The sequence below is a fragment of the Aedes albopictus genome, chromosome 2, assembly GCF_035046485.1.
Source record: "Aedes albopictus strain Foshan chromosome 2, AalbF5, whole genome shotgun sequence".
NCBI classification, from domain to species: Eukaryota; Metazoa; Arthropoda; class Insecta; order Diptera; family Culicidae; genus Aedes; species Aedes albopictus.
In genome coordinates this window covers 188093203-188112048 of record NC_085137.1, presented here as the reverse complement: position 1 = coordinate 188112048, position 18846 = coordinate 188093203, and the positions used below count along the sequence as shown (strand labels likewise).

General features: G+C 38.1%; 1 protein-coding gene and 1 long non-coding RNA gene across 5 annotated transcripts in view; one reads left to right on the top strand and one right to left on the bottom strand.

Moving 5' to 3' along the window:
• Positions 1-18846, bottom strand: part of LOC115253815 (carbohydrate sulfotransferase 5) — a 134196-nt gene that overhangs the window by 94836 nt on the left and 20514 nt on the right. The gene's annotated exons all lie outside the window — the stretch shown is intronic.
• On the top strand, positions 16583-17818 carry LOC134286349 (uncharacterized). The gene is made up of 2 exons (XR_009996885.1): positions 16583-17361; positions 17420-17818. It is a non-coding gene; the product is annotated as an uncharacterized LOC134286349 (long non-coding RNA).

Here is an 18846-nt window from a genome sequence, read left to right as displayed (position 1 = left end):
AAGAAGTTGAAATACGAAAAGTTCCTGGACCAATCTTATCATGATCTTAATGAATATCTGCACGTATTGGCAATTATTCAGAGTATTCGCCAAAAATAAACTTCTCTAGAATAAAGGTAAGGCATGTTTTACTTCAGAAAAAATCTTCAAACTTTTTCACTTTTGGTCGTTAAATGTGTGTCAAATCATTGACCCATTGATATAGCAGCCTGATAAAACTACATTTATGATTCTACATCGCAACATCTGCGAAGGCAAACCTGTTCGTCGCCAACGCCGCGGTGTTTGATGATCCGTCGGTCATAAAGTGCCATCGGCAACAACAACAAAGTACCTATACCCCCATAGTTACCCACCAAGAGATGCATATGTCGCATATATTTTAAATACCTACAGTTTATGCCCACGTCGCGCCATTTGTAACAGAGTGCATTCAAGATCAGACACGGCGCGCTGCATTGGGAATAATCAGGCACATGACATTCCTTCTGAACAGCGCAGCGGAGACAATATAAATTAAAGTCTCTCTTAGCCGATTCAAGCGATGAAAAATGAATGTCTTTTGTTATAAATATGCACAGCACGCACCTTTTTCGTCTCAGATTGGCTGGTACGGGAGCGGTGATGGTTTGGTGCATTGTGCTGTGCCAGGTGATTTGAGAATGTAAGGTAAGGTGGGGTAAGATGCCAATTTTTAGAGTTTTCTCGTTTTCAATGCTACTAAACAATCTTTGCTTGATACCACAGATAAAACATTTTCAAAACTAATGCATTATCAAAAGGTAATGTGTCACCTAACGTGGATGGCATGGAGGTCATCAACCTTGCGTCTCCATGTGTTTCTTAATCTTGCACCATGATTGATAACAAAAACCCCCAGAACACCTTAAGTGGAAGCGAGAAAACCGGGAGTTGTCAATTTACATTGAGAAATCTGAAGATTTCTAGAAGGATTCGAAGGAATCGATTCTTGGCACCTTGCATCAATACATATGCAGTAATTTAGAACAGGACACTCTCAGGAAAGATTTTATGTGTTTGACCAGTTTACCCCACCAATGCATTTTAAGCCATGCTCCCCTATGAGACATGACAAATGCTTACGGAAACGTCTTGCTTGAGCTTCGTGCAAAAAGTTTTCTATCTATAGAAAAATAAACAAATTTTTGTTTTATTGTTTCATTATGCGGACGAACGGGCCAAAAAGTATGAAAGCAAACAAAGCGATAAACTAATGGCTCATTGTCTCCGAACACGAGATAAGTATGATGTAACGAAGTACCGTGACATATCCAGCTTTGTATTTGCAGTAGTATGAAATGTGTATTGACCAATCCAAATTCCTGTGTGGAAGTGATTTGTTTTCAGATTTCCCGCGTTAATCTATCTGTAAGAACTTTGTAAACATCTTTTGTTCTCACGTATATGGATAGGCTTGCAGTAGGTTTCGTGAGACTTTTTTTGGACAACTCAATGGGCACTACAATGAATTTGTGGGAGAAGTCATCATGGCCGTTGTTATCACAGATGGACTTACATATTTCAAAGAGAAGGCTCATCGATAACAGTAGGTAACTGCTATAATAATACCAACGCAACATATCAGAAGGCTGCACACTACTGGTTCCAGCTCCATATTAGGGCGGTCATAAATTATGCAATGCGGAAGGTATTAGTTATTTGTTGAGTATATTGAAGGTACGACACTTAAGTGACTACCACCAATCTGGTCGCAAACGGTCGCATCTAAATTCGCCAGTAAATCATTATTTAGGATTATAGGGAAGTTTTATAGAAGAACGTCCGGAGGGGTCGGGAGGGGAAGCATTTTTTCCGGCTTGTTGGAAATTTTCGGTTTTTTATACTTTGTGAAAACAGCATCTAATTCAGTCACACTTATTCATATAAAATATGAAGTTTATGAGAAACATCGATTTTAACTATATAGAAATCGAACACAATCAACCAAATACATGTCGACTGGATGAGACTTTTTAATAGAGAGATGAATGCACTTGACTGAAACTAGAAAAATTAAAATAAAATGTCTACTCAAGAACATCCACTTTCATGGGCTCTGCGGAAAAGTTTTGGCATACATTTGATAAAATTGATGATTGAATCTTGTTATTTATGCATTTAATTTTATGTTACCGCAATGAGTTTCATTGAGGTCAAATTTTTGGATTAATGGCCTTTATGGCGGAACCACTGTGGGCTGGCTTCAGTGTTAGGTCATTTCTTTACTTGGCCATAGATTTTTTGACTATTTGGGAAGGAGGATGTATTTTGGGCATTTTGCGCTCTAACTTAGTCAATTCTGTACCAAGTTACATTTACAACGTTGAAACTCATAACTTTTATGATGGATTGACACTTTCTTTTTAAAAAAACTGCTTATTTTTTATATTTCAGTTATGAAACCCAAAGATTTTATGCTTATGTTTCCTAGATATATGGGAGAATATTTGCATTAAAGGCATAAAGCATTTAGTTTTTTTTTGTGTGGTGTTGCAAATTTGACTTATTTTCCTCTATATGGATAAAAACTTCAAACTGATATAGCTTAATTCGTTGTGAGAAAACATTACATTTTATATGGCCGTATCAGGAATCGATATATCGCTAATGAATGCTCAAAATTTCATTAAATTTGATGGTACTAAAAAGAAAAAAAAATACTCCTATCCCAAACATGTTGGCCAGCTCATGTGTAAGGCCAGCTACTGCACGCATCTCGCTGGGTCCAAAAAATAAAGTCAATTTGTAAGAAATTGACTTAGTCAGAGCATCGAGTGTCCAAAGTAGGTCCCCCTGCCCAAATGGTCTCAGGCCCTACGTACCGTGTAAAAACTGACGTGTAAAGTTAATGTGCCTAACACGGCAAGAGTGTGTAAAAACTGAGAGAAATCTGAAAATACTTATATTTTTTTTAAATCTGTATTAGCAAGATTTTCAGCCCTAGGCTAGTATATGTGGGAACCCACGCTTTACTTCCCTTCCGAAGGAAGAACTCACAATTTGCGAGTTTGTGGAGAGTGGGATTCGATCCCAGGTCCTCGGCGTGATGGTCACATGCTTTAACCAACACACCTCCACCATATTTAGAATGTCCACCTTTAGATATCCGAGGATTGTTTTAGAAAGTTCAAGCGGGAAGGAAGAGAGTTTCAGAGGATATTAGGAGATGTAAATGACGGCTCAGACAGACCGAAGTGAAGCATCAAGGAAACTGCCACGACGTATTCAAAAGGGTATAAACTTCACAAATGTCCTTAATGGAGCATAACTACCTGACACGCTATGCCTGAACCAGCAGATCATAAAAATCGAATGTACATGATTTCCACCAAATATCAGTATTCAGCTATATTTTCATGTGCAGAAAGTTTTAAAATATTCTATCGGTGATTTTTTTTCCATACATTTTGTATGATAGAGAAACTGGCCTATAATGAGAATTTCATGCAAATTTGTATGAAAAACAGCAAAAAAAAAAGAAAAAATCAAAATTTTCCCGATAAAACATTTTAAAAATTTCCGCATATGATAATATAGCATGGATTTTGATATTCTGTGAAAAAAACCCGATGTACATTCAATTTTTATAATCTGCTGGTTTAGACATAGCGTGCCTGAGGTAATCCAGGAAAGTTTCAGCAGATGTATACGTTATCAATAGGTTTTTGTGAATGTCCTTCTACTGATGTGCACCATTATTGTATAGGTCTATGAAACACGATTCAGTAGAGTAAATGTCCAAAAATGTTAAAGGTCCTCCACAAACTCTTACGAAAATAGGCCTCAAGACCTACAAGCGTGATCAATAGGTTGTTGTCACTTAAATTATACAGCAGGGGTTCTCAAACCTTTTCAGCTTGCGACCCACTCTCGATTTTAAAAGAATTTGGCGACCCACCAGAACGTATTTTCATTAAATACGCCATTTTTGCAAACTTGGACTGACTATTTAATAAATTCGTTTTATTACTTACATAGGCTTTGATAAACTTACGTTACGTTAAAAGTAAATAGTTTTTTTTTTGTAAATTGTACTCTTTTTGTTTTGCTGGAAAAGTCTAAGTAAAATAAAGGTACTCAAGTGCCCAGTCCCGGAAAATTCTTAGTCTAAAGAACTTGAGATATGTTTCCAAGTTGCTAATCAAGTCTGACTCCAAGCAGCACAACAGAACAGGTTTCATGTTTTCTCTCACATATTCTAGAAATAAAAAAAAAAACATTTTCTACAAATTCTGTACTTCTGCAGAACTTAAAATTCTACTCTAAATTGAGAAATCGGGTTGAAAATTCTATAAATATTTACAGCAAGTTGATGAACAGTAGAGTTTTCAGAATTACATTACTGCTGGATGGCTACATGAATCTTCTTGGAATTTTTAATCATATCCTTCATTCACATTTATTTATGTTTTTATTGAAATCACTTTTCAGTTGTTCTGATTTCTGTGAAGGTCAGATTATCGACATTCAGCAGAATTTTACCGAAGTTAAGCTTTACTTAAGTTCGATAAAGGCAAGGTTTCTCGTCGAAGTTTGATTATTTGATTATTGTTCTACTTGGTGTGTGATCTAACTGATAATTCAAACTGCAAGTAGCAACAACAATCCTTTTGATTGAATACTCATAGTTGAGGGGGTTAGAAGCAAAGGGGTGTAAGTTACAAAAACTCACTTTCGAGTAAATGAGGTTTAAAGTTTTTGACCAATTTTTCATCCCATACAAAATGTATGGAGTTTCAAAATCAATAAAAATTTCTCTGATTTATTATAATTTTTCTAATCATCGTAGAAACAATCTTAAAAAAGTTCCTGAAAGCTTAAGATCTGAAGAATTTTATGATATGCTCAGCTCAAAATCGACAAAATTGTCACTTACACCCCTTTGATTCTGGGCCCCTCAGTTTCAAAATCGATTACAGAACACCGACAGTAGAGCCAATGTTCAATTTACTCCAGACTAAGGCTCATAATACAAAATTTGGAATAGCATTAAAGAGAAACAGCACTTCTAAAAATAACTCAGTAGATTCTCCAAGGCAATATTTTTACATGACACGTTGGTTACACAACGATCGCATATGATGTAGAATAGGATGCTAAAGTGAAGGCGGTATGCGTACACTTAACATGGAGCTAAATGGAAGCATGTACGCATATGGCCTCCACTTTAGCAACGTATTCTACATCTTACACGACTTCGTGTTGGCTGGGTAGCTGATAAAAGATAATTAAAACATTTGTTACAATACCGCCCAAGTCCTCGCGACCCACCAAAAATCAGCCCACGACCCACCAGTGGATCGCTACCCATAGTTTGAGAAACGCTGTTATACAGTGCAACATACTACAGGTCCATGGAATATTCCTCTGTAGCGAACTAATTTCCAAAGATGTTCAAGGTCCGCCCAGAACTTCCGTGGATAAGGCCTTAAGATTTTCAAGGGTTCTCTATGGATTGTTGTTGCATTACTGATAGGAAGCCACATCTCTACAGGACCATTGAGCATTCATTGTGCTGAAGGGAACTAATTTTCAAAGATATTGTATGCCCTCAAGAACTTCCGCGAATAAAGACCTTAAGATGTTTTTGGATGATCTGGATCATCTTTGGTAATTTGGTCGGCGATCGGTTAGAGTGGACTACGCGGTTTTTTTGGACAGGTAAAGATATGGGAAGGAATTCGAAAACTCTGAGCTTTCCGTCATTATTTTGAAGCAGATGTTTCGCTACATAAAGGAACTATAGTATTTCGGACAGAAAGCTCTTGCAGGGCATTTCCCCGAAGTCGTTGAAAAACAGATGGTCCGGTCTGACTTAACGCCGATCATTTGTACTCTACATAAACATGTTCCATCGACCTGTGTAGAAATTACTTCATGCATTTCTTCCAATATTTTTCCAAAAACATTTCCGAAAATCTCTCCATTAGGGTGTCCCAAAATATAAAAAGTGTCGAAAAGTTAACTTGCTCACCCTTAGAATGATTGATTAGGGTCCTAGCAACAATAGTTCCATACATGAAAACTCAATCAAAAAATATTTAGAGGTTGCACGCATCGGTTTTGTGAAAAATGGGCGATTTTTGGTATTTTTACCAAAAAAAATGCTAATATGAGTTGAAAAATAAAAGAAATAAAAGTCATTAATCAAAGTAAATCATAGTTCTGGGTCCCGCAAACAAAGTTTGGAGGGAGTTAAGGTCATCAAATCTAATTTTATATATTTGGCAAAGGTAAAAATATCAAAAAATCGCGATTTTTTCACCAATTTTTTCAAAAAGGCTCAATTTATAAGGATTTTGAAATTTTTCTTGCAATTCGCAATTCCCTTATTTTAAAGCAAATTTTGTGTAGATTATTTCGGCCTAAGACAGTTTTCAGCTATCTCCTTCAAGAGATGAGATATCGGCTTAATAATGATAACACAATCAATGAAAAAAATAATCGGATTTTCTTATGTTATTTCTTGTTTTTGTTCATTAATTTCTATGTCTACCATGCAAAAAAAAGCAAATAACAAGTGTTTGACATGTTATGTTATGCAAGTACACATTATTGAAGATTTTCAGAAATAATTGGGTTACTTTGATAATTTCACATCGATTGTGCTTACCGGTTCAAAGAAAAACTTAATAAGTAACTCGCTGCGAAATTTTAATAATATAAGTGATCGCAAGTAAGACAATCAAATTCCATGTGTTCTATGATATATTTTGAGTGATATGTAGATCGCTTAACAATGTTTACCCTTTTTAAATAGATTTTGGTGCTCTTGTTAAGCAAACATATAGGCATATAGGTTCTTTCTAGTTATACCAGAACTACTGCTCTAACATTGAAAACAATTAAAATGAAAATAAAATAGCTAATAAAAACTGTAAGAAAGAAAATATACTTTATAGTTTCAACCAATCGACATAAAAATTTAAAGATGTGCATGGAAATGCAGATATTTTTACGAATATTCAGACATTTTTTCTTCTTTTTATTCGCGAATTTTAACTAAAGCTAATTCTTTACACAATATTGAGATCTATTATATAATTTGATTTTAAAAGCAAACCGTTAGCACACACATTTGCAGCTAGGGTTGGATTTCAGAAAGCATCAAGATGTTTAGATCCCACTATAATTTAAAAAAAAAAATAAACGTAACTTAGTGACTGGCCTAATATTTTACAAGAGGTGTTAACCTAAGAAATTTCAATGTTAAACTCTTTCTGCTGCGCAGTTTACTTGTTAAAACATAATTTTCAATCACAATTACAATCGGTGGCTTGCTACTGTTATCTGATCAACAGATGAAATCTAAGATAAAAAAATCTTATCTTATCTCGTATTCACAAAGCGGGTGTGAAAAGTTATGTTCAGCATATGTAGATTTTAAACGATGATTAACTCTCAATACCTTTACATATTGTTACGGTCATGCAGTATGAACCAGTAATGATCAAAGCAACACAATAATTCCTGAAATGCTTCAAAAATGTATACTTGCACGTACTATTATGTCAAACATTTGCCGTGTGTTGTTTTAATTGCATGGTAGTTATGGAAACTAGTGAGCAAAATTGATAAGAAAACACGTTTTTTTCATTGATTGTGTTATCATTATTATACCGTTATCTCCGCTCATGAAAGAGATAGCTCAAAACTGTCTTCAGCCGAAAAAATCTACACAAAATTTGCTATAAAATAAGGGAATTGCGAATCGCAGGAAAAATTTTAAAATCCTTATAAATTGAGCATTTTTGAAAAAATTGGTGAAAAAAATCGCGATTTTTTGATATTTTAACTTTTGTTAAACATATAAAATAAACTTTGCTGACCTTAACTCCCTCCAAACTTTGTTTGCGGGACCCAGAACTATGATTTACATTGATTGATGACTTTTATTTCTTTAATTTTTCAACTCATATTAGCATATTTTTGGTAAAAATACCAAAAATCGTCCATTTTTCACAAAATCGATGCGTGCAACCTCTAAATATTTTTTGATTAAGTTTTCATGTATGGAACTATTGTTGCTAGGACCCTAATCTATCATTCTAAGGGTGAGCAAGTTAACTTTTTAACACTTTTGCTATTTTGGGACACCCTACTCTCCATGCTTCTCTGAAGGAGGGTACAGGAATATTCCGAGAATTTCTTCAGGATTTTTTCTGCGAATTTTTCAGCGAGGTCTTTCAAAGTTGTTTTATGAGTATACTCAAGAACTGTTCCAGGAATTTTTCCAAAGATTACTTCGGAGGTTGCTCCATGAATGTATTCAAGTATTGTTTTTTTTATAAATTAATAAATTCCTTCACGAATTTCACCAAGCATTTCATTCATTTTTTCCAAAAATTTCGACTAATATATTTTTTATCATTTCGCCCGAACTCTGTCCAGCTCTTTCTCTAAGAGTTCTTATAAGATTTTTTTGCGAGGAATTCTTCAAGTTTCTCAAAAAAATTCTTCAGCTGATAATTTCTGTAGGAGTGTAGGATATTCTCCAACTATGCTAATAGGATTCCACCGGGGGTTCAAACAATTATTTTTGTTCAATGATATGTTTGTCGATAGTTCTGATATTTTCTCCAGGAATGCTTCGAGTATTTGTTTTGGACTTTTTTTTTCTGAAAATCGCCAATAATCCCTCAGAAGATTCGCCCGGAAATGTAGACAATAATTTCTGCATTAACCCCCCCAATTCCGATTTTCTCTGTAGTAATTTATTCAAATATTTCTTCGGCAAAAAATGCAAAAAGTCATTTGCAAATTTCAGCAAAATTTCCAGCAGAGTTTCTACTACATCCACACCAAAGATTTTTTTGAAAACACCTTCAGAAACTTTTCCGAAAATTTCATAAGATCCAGGAGTTCTATACGAATTTCCTTAGGAGTATATCCCAAGATTTCTTTTAGAATTCCTCTGAGGATACTCTTCAAGGGTTCTTCCTGAAATTCCTTCGAGAATATATCTTTAGAAATTCATCTGAGGATTTCACTAGAATTTGCTCCGAAATTCCGGAGTACATACAAAAATCCGGAATCCAGATTTTTTCGGAATTTCTTTAAGAATTACTTGAAAGATTCATTCTCAAACTATCCGAGGATTCATCCAAAAATTCCTTCAACATTTCCGTATAATTTAATTCTTTATATATATATATATATATATATATATATATATATATATATATATATATATATATATATATATATATATATATATATATATATATATATATATATATATATATATACATATATATATATATAAATTTAATACAATATGATTCGCCGCTGCCAGAATTATTCTGACTATTCGGGAACAAAAGATAGTATTACATCTATTACACTGTAATATATCCAAAATGGCAATTACACTGGGATATATCCAAAATGTGAGGTCCTACAGAGATCCACACATTTACTTGGATCATTAATTTTTTGTTGCAAAAAATCGAACGCGATTTTGGATTATCAGAATAAAATTTACGATACTTTTTTAAACCTCAAACAATAATATTATAAACTAATTAAATGTGCAAAATTCTTCGCTTTTCTTCCAATTACACGGTTCATTTGCCGTCTTTCTGTCATTCACCGCTGTGAATAACACCACTAAGTGGAGCTTTTGTATTAATAAAAAAGTTCGAAAGTTCCCCCTGTTAGTTCCACCGCACCATGAGGGAGTTCCATTGTGTTGGGTATCTCTTGTCGCCTCACCGAGTGACTATGCAAAAGTCGTGCTTTTTTATCACTACACTGAATTCTTTTTTTACACGACTTTTTTTTACGCGATTTTATTTTGCACGACTTTTTTTACGCGATTTTCTCGAAGTTACGCGACTTTTTTTTACGCGATTTTGGTCATTTGCGGAGGGCAAATCGCGTAAAAAAAATTTCCTTTGGATTTTTTTTGCGCGAATTCTCGAAGTTACGCGAACTTTTTTTACACGATTTTTTTTTTGCGCGAACGCATCCATCGCGTAAAAACAGAATTTAGTGTATTCTATTTTCCACATCCATCAAGCAAGAGCATTGTCAAGTCAAGTCACTAGCCACTATAGAAGTCAAGCAGCTAGTAGGGCTCACAAGTCAAACTTTCCTCTTTGGCAGTTTTCGTTTTGATCTTAGCCGTAGTTTTCCCTCTGAAGTTTTAAGTTTTGTCAAGCCGGTCGTTGTCGTCGGTTCGGTTTGTTATAGGAACACGAGTCGGTTGAACTGCGGCACATAATGGAATTACTGTGATGGAATTGGTCATGCGGGTGGCAGCCCGAGAGAGTTGCTGTCGTGGTGCAACCGTAGAGTTCTCCATATGATCGCCGCAGTAAATAAGTGGTGCTCCATCATAGCAGCGTGCCTGCAAGCCGGCTGGCTGTGACAGTCGGCAGACAAATGCGACGATGAAAGGGAAAAGCCTTTCCGTTTTGGTGATCTCTCCAAATGCACGATTGACTGATTTTTAATGCACTCAATCACTCTTTAGCTTGCCGCAGTAAGACCTAAACATTTGTCATACACTAAGTGGATGCTTAGCTTGCCAGCGTTACGAACAAACGACACTTTCTAGTCTCGTGCGACGCTGGCTTTTCTGTAATGGCATGGCACCAATTAGACATGGGGAATTATAGTGTGAAAAAATGATTATCACATCCACAGACAAACCATATGTTCCATGAATTTAGTAAGAGTCACCTTTCAAATTGAGGATCGAAATACAGAAATGTGCTTTCTTTATAACAGTTACTTATTAGGTAAAAAATTGAAACAATATTATATTTATTCAATTCAGTATAATAATTTCTATTTTATGCAACTAATTTCGGTATCATAATGGCCAACTTTTTCGAACTGGTTCATAATGCAACTGAAATGACTTGTGTTATGAAAAATAGTTGCATAATGTTCATAATGCACCCCATTTGAGTTGCATTATGAACATTATGCAACTCAAATGAGTTGTATAATGAAAAAATCATTGCATAAAATTTTGCATGGAACTCGTTGCAAAACTCGATTTTGTCAGCACTCTTCGTATTTATTCAACTCGGCAAGCCTCTTTGGATAAATGTACGACTCGTGCTGAAACAAATCAACTTTTTGCGACTAGTTACATTATTGACTATTTTGCAATTTTCCACTATAATATTGCGTTTTATTCTTGCCGTTTTAGTGTCACTACCGCCTACTTTTCCACACTATAAAGAGCAGTTGCATTATGATTCATAATGCAACTCTTTCGGGTTGCATTATGAATCATAATGCAATTGTTTTGCCGACAACTTATGCTTCTACGTCAAGAGGATGAAAAGCTGTGACGGTTATAGCACAGCTTGCTTGATTCAAGTTTTGCGTCTAGTTCAACCACCGGGAAGCATGGTGATACTGATGGAAATAATAATGAAATTATAATGATTATTTTTTCTCATTGCAGAAAATGTTGTATGCAACTTGTTGCAAAACTCGATTTTTACAGCACTCGTCATATTTATCCAACTCGGCAAGCCTCGTTGGAAGCAAGAGTAGCCTAAAAACGAATCCACTGCAAAAAAAAAAGAGAGCATGAGCGAAATGTGATAGGTCAGGCGCATGAGAGTATGAAACAGAATGCTATGCGGAGATTTTAAGATACTGTCAATGGTGTGCGGAGAAAACAGCGCCTCCTTTTGTCATGTACAACGACCGTGATGCAACTATGGTGGCTGCCAAGTGAAGAGAGCACTTCGAGATATTTTCGAACAATGGGATTGGAAGAGCGACAGACATAATTCAAGTTGAAGACGACGGACAGGCTGTGGAACTTCCAACGTCGCTGGACGAGGTGAAGACAGCCATTAGAGGACTGAAAAACAACAAGACTGCTAGGAAAGATGAACTCTTGTCCGAGATTCTCAAGCACAGTAGTGAGCAGCTGTATCAACTCTTACTTACACCGTATTATATCGAAAAACTATCTGTTAGTTGGTTGGATGGTCTCATTTGCCCTCTATACAAGAAAGGGCATCGGCTGGCATCACAAAGGAATGGCATTTCTAAATTCAACGAACAAGATTTTGGCCGGAATTCGGTTTAATAGGCTGAGTTCGATTGAGGAGTCCTTCGTCAGCGAAAATTTTCCGGCGGGTTTCCGAGAGGGCTGATCAACGACGGATCAGATGATCACCCCTGTTTCTTGATTTCAATGCGGCGTACGATTTAGTGAAGAGAAACGAGTTATTGCAGATTATGATCCAACATGGTTTCCGACGAAGTTGTTTAGACTAAGGGGACGTCCATTTATGAAGTAGCATGCAAGGGAGGAGATGGGAGTCTTTGAATATGCTATGAGCCATGTATTAGGGGAAATAGGCTACGAGGAAAAGAGGGTGTCAAAAATCGACAAAAAATGCTACGTCATTTATGGACGGCCCCAAATTCGTGTGACGTCATGGGCGATGTTTTGGGCATTCCAAATACCTAGGAGGCTGCAGGGGTCAAAGAGGTTCAAGGACCTTCAAGAGGATTCATGTAGTTTGAAAGCGTTCCATGGGATTTTGCAAAGGGGTTTCAGAGGGATTCATGGACATTTAAGGAGGTTTCAGGAAATTTTCATAGGTGTTTCAGAGTGTTTCAGGGGGTTTCAGGGACATCTCAGAGGACTTTCGGAGTTTTCAGATGCATTCCAGAATTGTTTCAGAAGCTTTGAGGGGATTTTCTTATGGCTCATATAGCCGGTGCTGTAAACGCACGGGTATTCAGCATGACTATGTGGAGCATGAGGGGTTGAATTCCCGGTCGATCAAGGAACTTTCCTTAAAGGAAATTTCCTTGACTACCTTGGGGATAAAGTGTCTTCGTACCTTCCACACGATATGCACATGCAAAATGATCATTGGCAGAGGAAGCTCTCATTTAATAAATGTGAAATTGCTCAAAGAACAAAAACTGAGTAGCAAGCTTTTTCCGAATTGGGCCGTTAAGTTAAGAAAAGAGAGAGAGAGAAGGGGATTTTCACAAGCGTTGCAGGGGGCTTTAGAGGATCTCAGGGGCCTTCCATGGATTTTCGGAAGCTTTTTTTTCGTTTAAGACCTAGTCTAGTTCATTTCGGGACGCCCTTTTTTACTTCCCTTTCGAAAAAAGAACTCACATTTTTGAGAGTTTGCCGGAAGTGGGATTCGATCCCAGGTTCTCGGCGTGATAGTTACGTGTTCTAACCATCACACCAGGTCCGCTTCACATTTTTCAGAAGCGTTTCAGCAGTTCTCAGGGGGTGCTTAACTCGGAGGCGTTTCAGGAGCTCTCAAGTGCGTTTCAGGGGGTTTCATGAAATTCCCAGGGGCGTTTTGAAGAGCCTCACAGGGATTCGGAAGAATTCAAGGATGTTGAAGGGGGTCCCCTCAACTGAATTTTTGAGTGTCCCGGTGATGCTTCAATTCCGGAGGCATTTGAAGAGCCCTGAACTTAGGGCATTTCGAGGGATCTCAAGGAAGTTTCAAGTGAACTTAGGGTTGTCAGAGAGTTTTCCTGAAAGTTTCAGGGAATTACAAGGGGTTTCAGACGGTCTTAGGGGTATTTAACCCTAAAAGGGATACCTGGGGTCCATTGGACCCCAGTCGCCTTTCAGAGCTCGTCTTTGATGGAACACACTCAGCGAGGTGACGAAACTGAGGCCATGAAGGTATCCCTTTTAGGGTTAAAGGAGCTTTAATGGTTTTCAGGGAGTTTTCAGCAGAGCTTTTCTGCGGATTTCAGGGGATCTGCGTTTCATGGTTGTTTCTAGGGGTTTCTGGAATCATCAGGTGGTTGCTAGAAGCGTTTCCAGAGGTTTTTGAAGGTTTCAGTGTATATCAGGGGTGTTTCATGTGATCTCATGGATGGGGGCTGCAAGGGGTCTAAAGGGATGCCATGATGTATCCAGAGGCATCTGGTGGGGTCTCAGGGGGTTTTGTAGAGGCTCAGGGGTATTTTAGTCTTTAGAGGCAAATGAACCTTGGTTTAGAACCTCTATAATAAAAAAAAATATGGTCGTTTTGGGGGTCTCGGAGGCTAATATGGGATTTCACGGTTTGTCCAGAGGCGTTTCATGGTGCCTCATGGTTGTTTCAGTGGGCCTTAGGATCTTTCAAGGAGATTTCAAGGGAGTTTTAGTACTTCAGGGAGTTTCAGGGGTCTAAAAAGGTTTCAGAGAGTACATTTGAGAGCATTCAGGAATTTTTCAGGCCCTGGAGCTTTTAATCCTTCTAAATCACCTGCAAACCCCATTGAAAATTCCTCGAAAATAGGCTTCAAACCTCCGCAAACAAATTCGTAATCCACCAGAAACCACCCCGCAACGTTTCGAAACACCTCTGATACCCCTCTTGGAATGCCCCTGAATTGTAAAATCCTCTAAAATTGCTTTCAAGGGAAGCTCAAGCATCCTTCTTTTTTTAATCTGTTGCAAATGAAACAGTTTTATTACTGATTGAAAACGGTTAAGAAGCAAGCGTGTAGGTTCATAGTGATCATTATAATAGTGAATTTAATTTTATGGAATTTTAGATAAACATGACTGAATAAATGAATAATTGAAATGTTAATACACTGGAACTTCTTTTTATGCACATGGTTGGGACTGCATAAATCAAAAAAGGCATAAAAAGAGCATATTTACGCATAAATTAAGTTTGCGCAATGAGGGAATCTACTTCGCGAGAACAGGTCTTGCTCCTGTGAATTTAAGGTGGGGCTAAATGGGTTTCCAGAAAATTCCCAGAGAGCCCAAGAAAGGGGATTCGATGGGACTTCAGGGGATTTGAGCAGCCATGGCATTCTGTCACGATTTGTTGGCGGTTTAATGGGATTACGGTGAATTCAGGGGCATTTCTATAGTATTGAGGCGGTTTCAGGGACGCTTCAAGGGGCTTTGAGGGCAATTCAAGGGATCTCTGGGGCCTTTAAAGGGCATTGCAAGGGGTTCAAGGAGCATTTCAGAGTCATTTAAGAGAATTTCAGGGTGTTTCAGGAACATTTTAAGGACATTTCTATGGGTTTTAAGGGCGTTTGGTAGCATTTCAGGGGCGTTTCTAGGAGTTTTCATATACGTTCCAGGGGGCTTATGGAGCCTATTAAAGGCGTCCAAAGGGGTTTCAGAGGCAATTCAAATTGATAATCGTGATTTCAAGGGCGTATCAATGGGATTACGGAGGTTTCAAGGGCGTTTCAAGACATTTCAGGTCAGAGTAGTTTCAGAGGGTTTCAAGAACACCTTTAGGTCAAAGGGTATGTATTCAGCAGCGTTTCAAATGATATTGAACCCCGTGTAACGCACTTGAGACGCTCTGAAACCTCCGAAAACTCCTCCGTAACGCTTCCGTAACGCCTCTGAAACCCGCTGAAAATGCACTGAAACTTCCTGGAACGCCTCCAAAATCCCCCTTAAGCCCCCTCGGACCTCATGTAACGCACTTAAGATGCTCCGAAACCTCTGAATATTTCTCCGTAACGCTTCTGAGTCCCGCCAAAAATGCTCTGCTTCCAGAAATGCCTCCAAAACCTTAACACTCGAACCTCATTTAACGCACGTGAAACCTTCCTGTAACGTACCTGTAACGACTAAAAAACCTGTTGAAACTCCTCTGAAACTCTCTGCAATGCTTTCGAGCTCTTAGTACCCTGCTGAAACCCCCCTGTAAGTTTCTTTTGCTCTCTCCTATAAACACCCCGTGACCGCCGTTGCAATAGTTCCCATCATTATTAAATATTCTTATGCACAATATTGGTTCTGAGTAGTTTTCCCTATTTTCATGCATAAAAGGTACATAAATTAAAAGTGCCTAAAAACAATAGGTTCTAGTGTACGAGGAAAAATCAGATTACCTGATCAAAATATCGATAGTCTTTATTTATTGTCATGTAGAAAAATAGAAATACACTAGAACTCCAATGGCGCTGTAGTCATTTTTCCTATATAATTATTTTAATCTTTAAATGTAATAAATGATTGTTTATTAGTGCCCACCTTGTAGAGGATCTTTTGTTTTGGTAAACAAAACTTATTTGACACTTGTAGTACCGCTACTGACGCTGTAAGGGCGTGGCAAACTAGATGTTAGTCACACGAACTGTCGCGACTTTGGACTTCTGTGGCTAGTTATTCTAATTGTAGAAATCAAATCAATCGGTTAAATCACGTAAAACATTATGGTAGTTTTACCAATGCCTTCATTTATTCCACTTTTCAATAGAAATATTCGCAATTCTTGAGTCGCAGTGATTTTAGGTACCTGAAAAACTGAATATACGCACATGTCCCAGGGTCTTCGCAGAGCAATGCACAAGAGGCAATACATTAACCTTAAATTTTCCACATTTAGCTTACATTTAACATCATTTTTATCAATATGGCCACCGAAAAACTTTTCATCATTTTCGGATTGGTTCATGATTTAAAAAAAAACGATCTGTCGAAGTGTTTGTTTAAAAGAAACACAACAAACCACGGTCACTATCGAAATTACTTACAGGACGTCAAGAATTTTTAAGGATTTATAGTTTGCAAAACCTCTTCCAGAGCAAAACTCTGGAAGAGCAAAACAAAACTACATTTTTATTTAGGGTAATGCTATGTTCAGACTACGCCGTTGTATCATGATACAAGCGGTTTTGGTGATACAAGGCCAATATCATGTTTCTGGAACATGATACAGCCATACATTTTTGACACCTCCAATATCACCTTCCCGAACGTGATATTCTGAATATCACGATACAACTGCTCGAATTCGGTGCTCGAATGAAGCATTTCTGGCAACACTGGTAGGGATTTGACATAAATGTCATCTGAAATGTTTGTTTTGTTGTAGTTTTCATTTTCTCAACGGGAATGAAGAAATTGGCAAAGTTTGTGCTACAAAAGCTCCAAATCAAAAATTCAAAACTCCTCCGCAAAATCGGAGAGGGCCGGCGCAGAGAAACAGACCCGGAGATCAACGTAGGGACGATACTTCAATGGTGGCCGCAACGGAAAAACCGGAAAGTGTGGAACATTGCATCGGAATATCAACCACTGAAGAGTCTCGACCAGATCAAGGAGAAAACATCACGGTGAACATACAATACACCAGTTCGCACATCCATCAGCTGGAAATCCCTCCCGGAAGCATGCACTTCATCGTCCAATTCGTCAGACGGCCTCACGGAAGCGCGCCACAGCAAAAGATTACAGTTGCCGGAGGGTTTTTGATGCACTAGACTGAGCTCTCTACGAACTTCAATTATTTCCATAGTTTTCCCCCACGGAAACGGGAATGGGCTACGTTGTTGTTCTGCAGCTAGAGTTCAGTATCACAGCGTCTGCTTCCAGATTAGAATTCCAATCTCCATTACCGGGTAAGTTGTACAACCTCTCCGCAAAACCAACGATAACCGCCATTATTTCCTTGTACAGAAACTCAGTCTTCCGAGAGCGAATCGTTCAAACGAATGATGAAGCTGATGCTGGAGAACGTCTCGAGATGCGGTGTCTTTGTGGCCAACAGATTAGTCGGCAGCAAAACAGGAAGCAATCTGAGTATCAATCCGTCCCCACGCTGGAATATGAGTACTCTGTCCGGAAGATGTCTATCTATAGGTAGCTAGTACCTACCGATCGTGCGTCATATTGTTGCTTGTATTATTACTGGCAAGCGCGAATGGTCAAGAAAAGGTCGAGAACGAAAACTGTTTCTTTTGTAGTACAATGGTCGTTGATTTTTATAATATTTCATTATATTGGGAGGGAGAAGAGTCGTATCTCGTCCACCAGAATTCCGAATAAACATTTATATTGAGAGCTTCGATTTCTGTAGATTATTGGACATATTCGTTCTAGAACTATCGTGATATCACCTAATTCCATTCACTTTTTTGCGGCTCCTAATCTGCCGTTCTACACATGATTGCCCCATGATGTATGGGAATACCTATGAACTTGGGACTAATGGGTGTAGAACGGCAGTAATTCGCTTTAGGATTTTTCCCCTCTGGGGATTCTCTCTGGAAATTCCTCCAGATATTCGCGCTGGAGTTTCTTTCAGAAATTACCTCTTCGGATTCCTTCTAGGAATTCCTCCGGAGATTCCCTCTGATAATTCCTCTAGAAATTTCTTTTGGAGATTCCTCCTGAAATTACTTTTTGGGATTCCTTCAAGGATTCTCTCTGGAAATTCCTCCGGGGGTTTCCTCTGTGGATTCCTTCATGGAGCCTTTCATAAATTACCTTTTGGGATTTCGCCAAAGATTCCCTCTAGGGATTTCTTCAGGGATTCCCTCTGATGATTCCTCCAGGAATTCCCTCTGGAGGATTCCTCTAGAAATTCAATCTGGGGATTCATCCAGGGATTCCTCTTGAAACTCTTCATGGGGAATCCTCCAGGAGTTCTATCTAAGGAGTTCCCTCTGTGGATTCCACCAGGATAACTCTCTGGAGGGCCCATATAGCCGAGGCGGTAAACGCACGGGTATTCAGCATGACCATGCTGAGGGTGACGGGTTCGATTCCCGGTCGGTCCAGGATCTTTTCGTAAAGGAAATTTCCTTGACTTCCTTGGGCATAGGAGTATCTTCGTGCCTGCCACACGATATACACATGCAAAATGGTCATTGGCAGAGGAAGCTCTCAGTTAATAACTGTGGAAGTGCTCATAGAACACTAAGCTGAGAAGCAGGCTTTGTCCCAGTGAGGACGTTACGCCAAGAAGAAGAAGAAGAAGAACTCTCTGGATATTAATCCAAAAGTTCCCTGTAGGGATTTCTTCAAGAATACTTTAGGAATTCCTTCAATAATTTTTTCAGGGATTTCTTCAGGAATTCCTTCAGTAGTTCTTTAAGGAATTC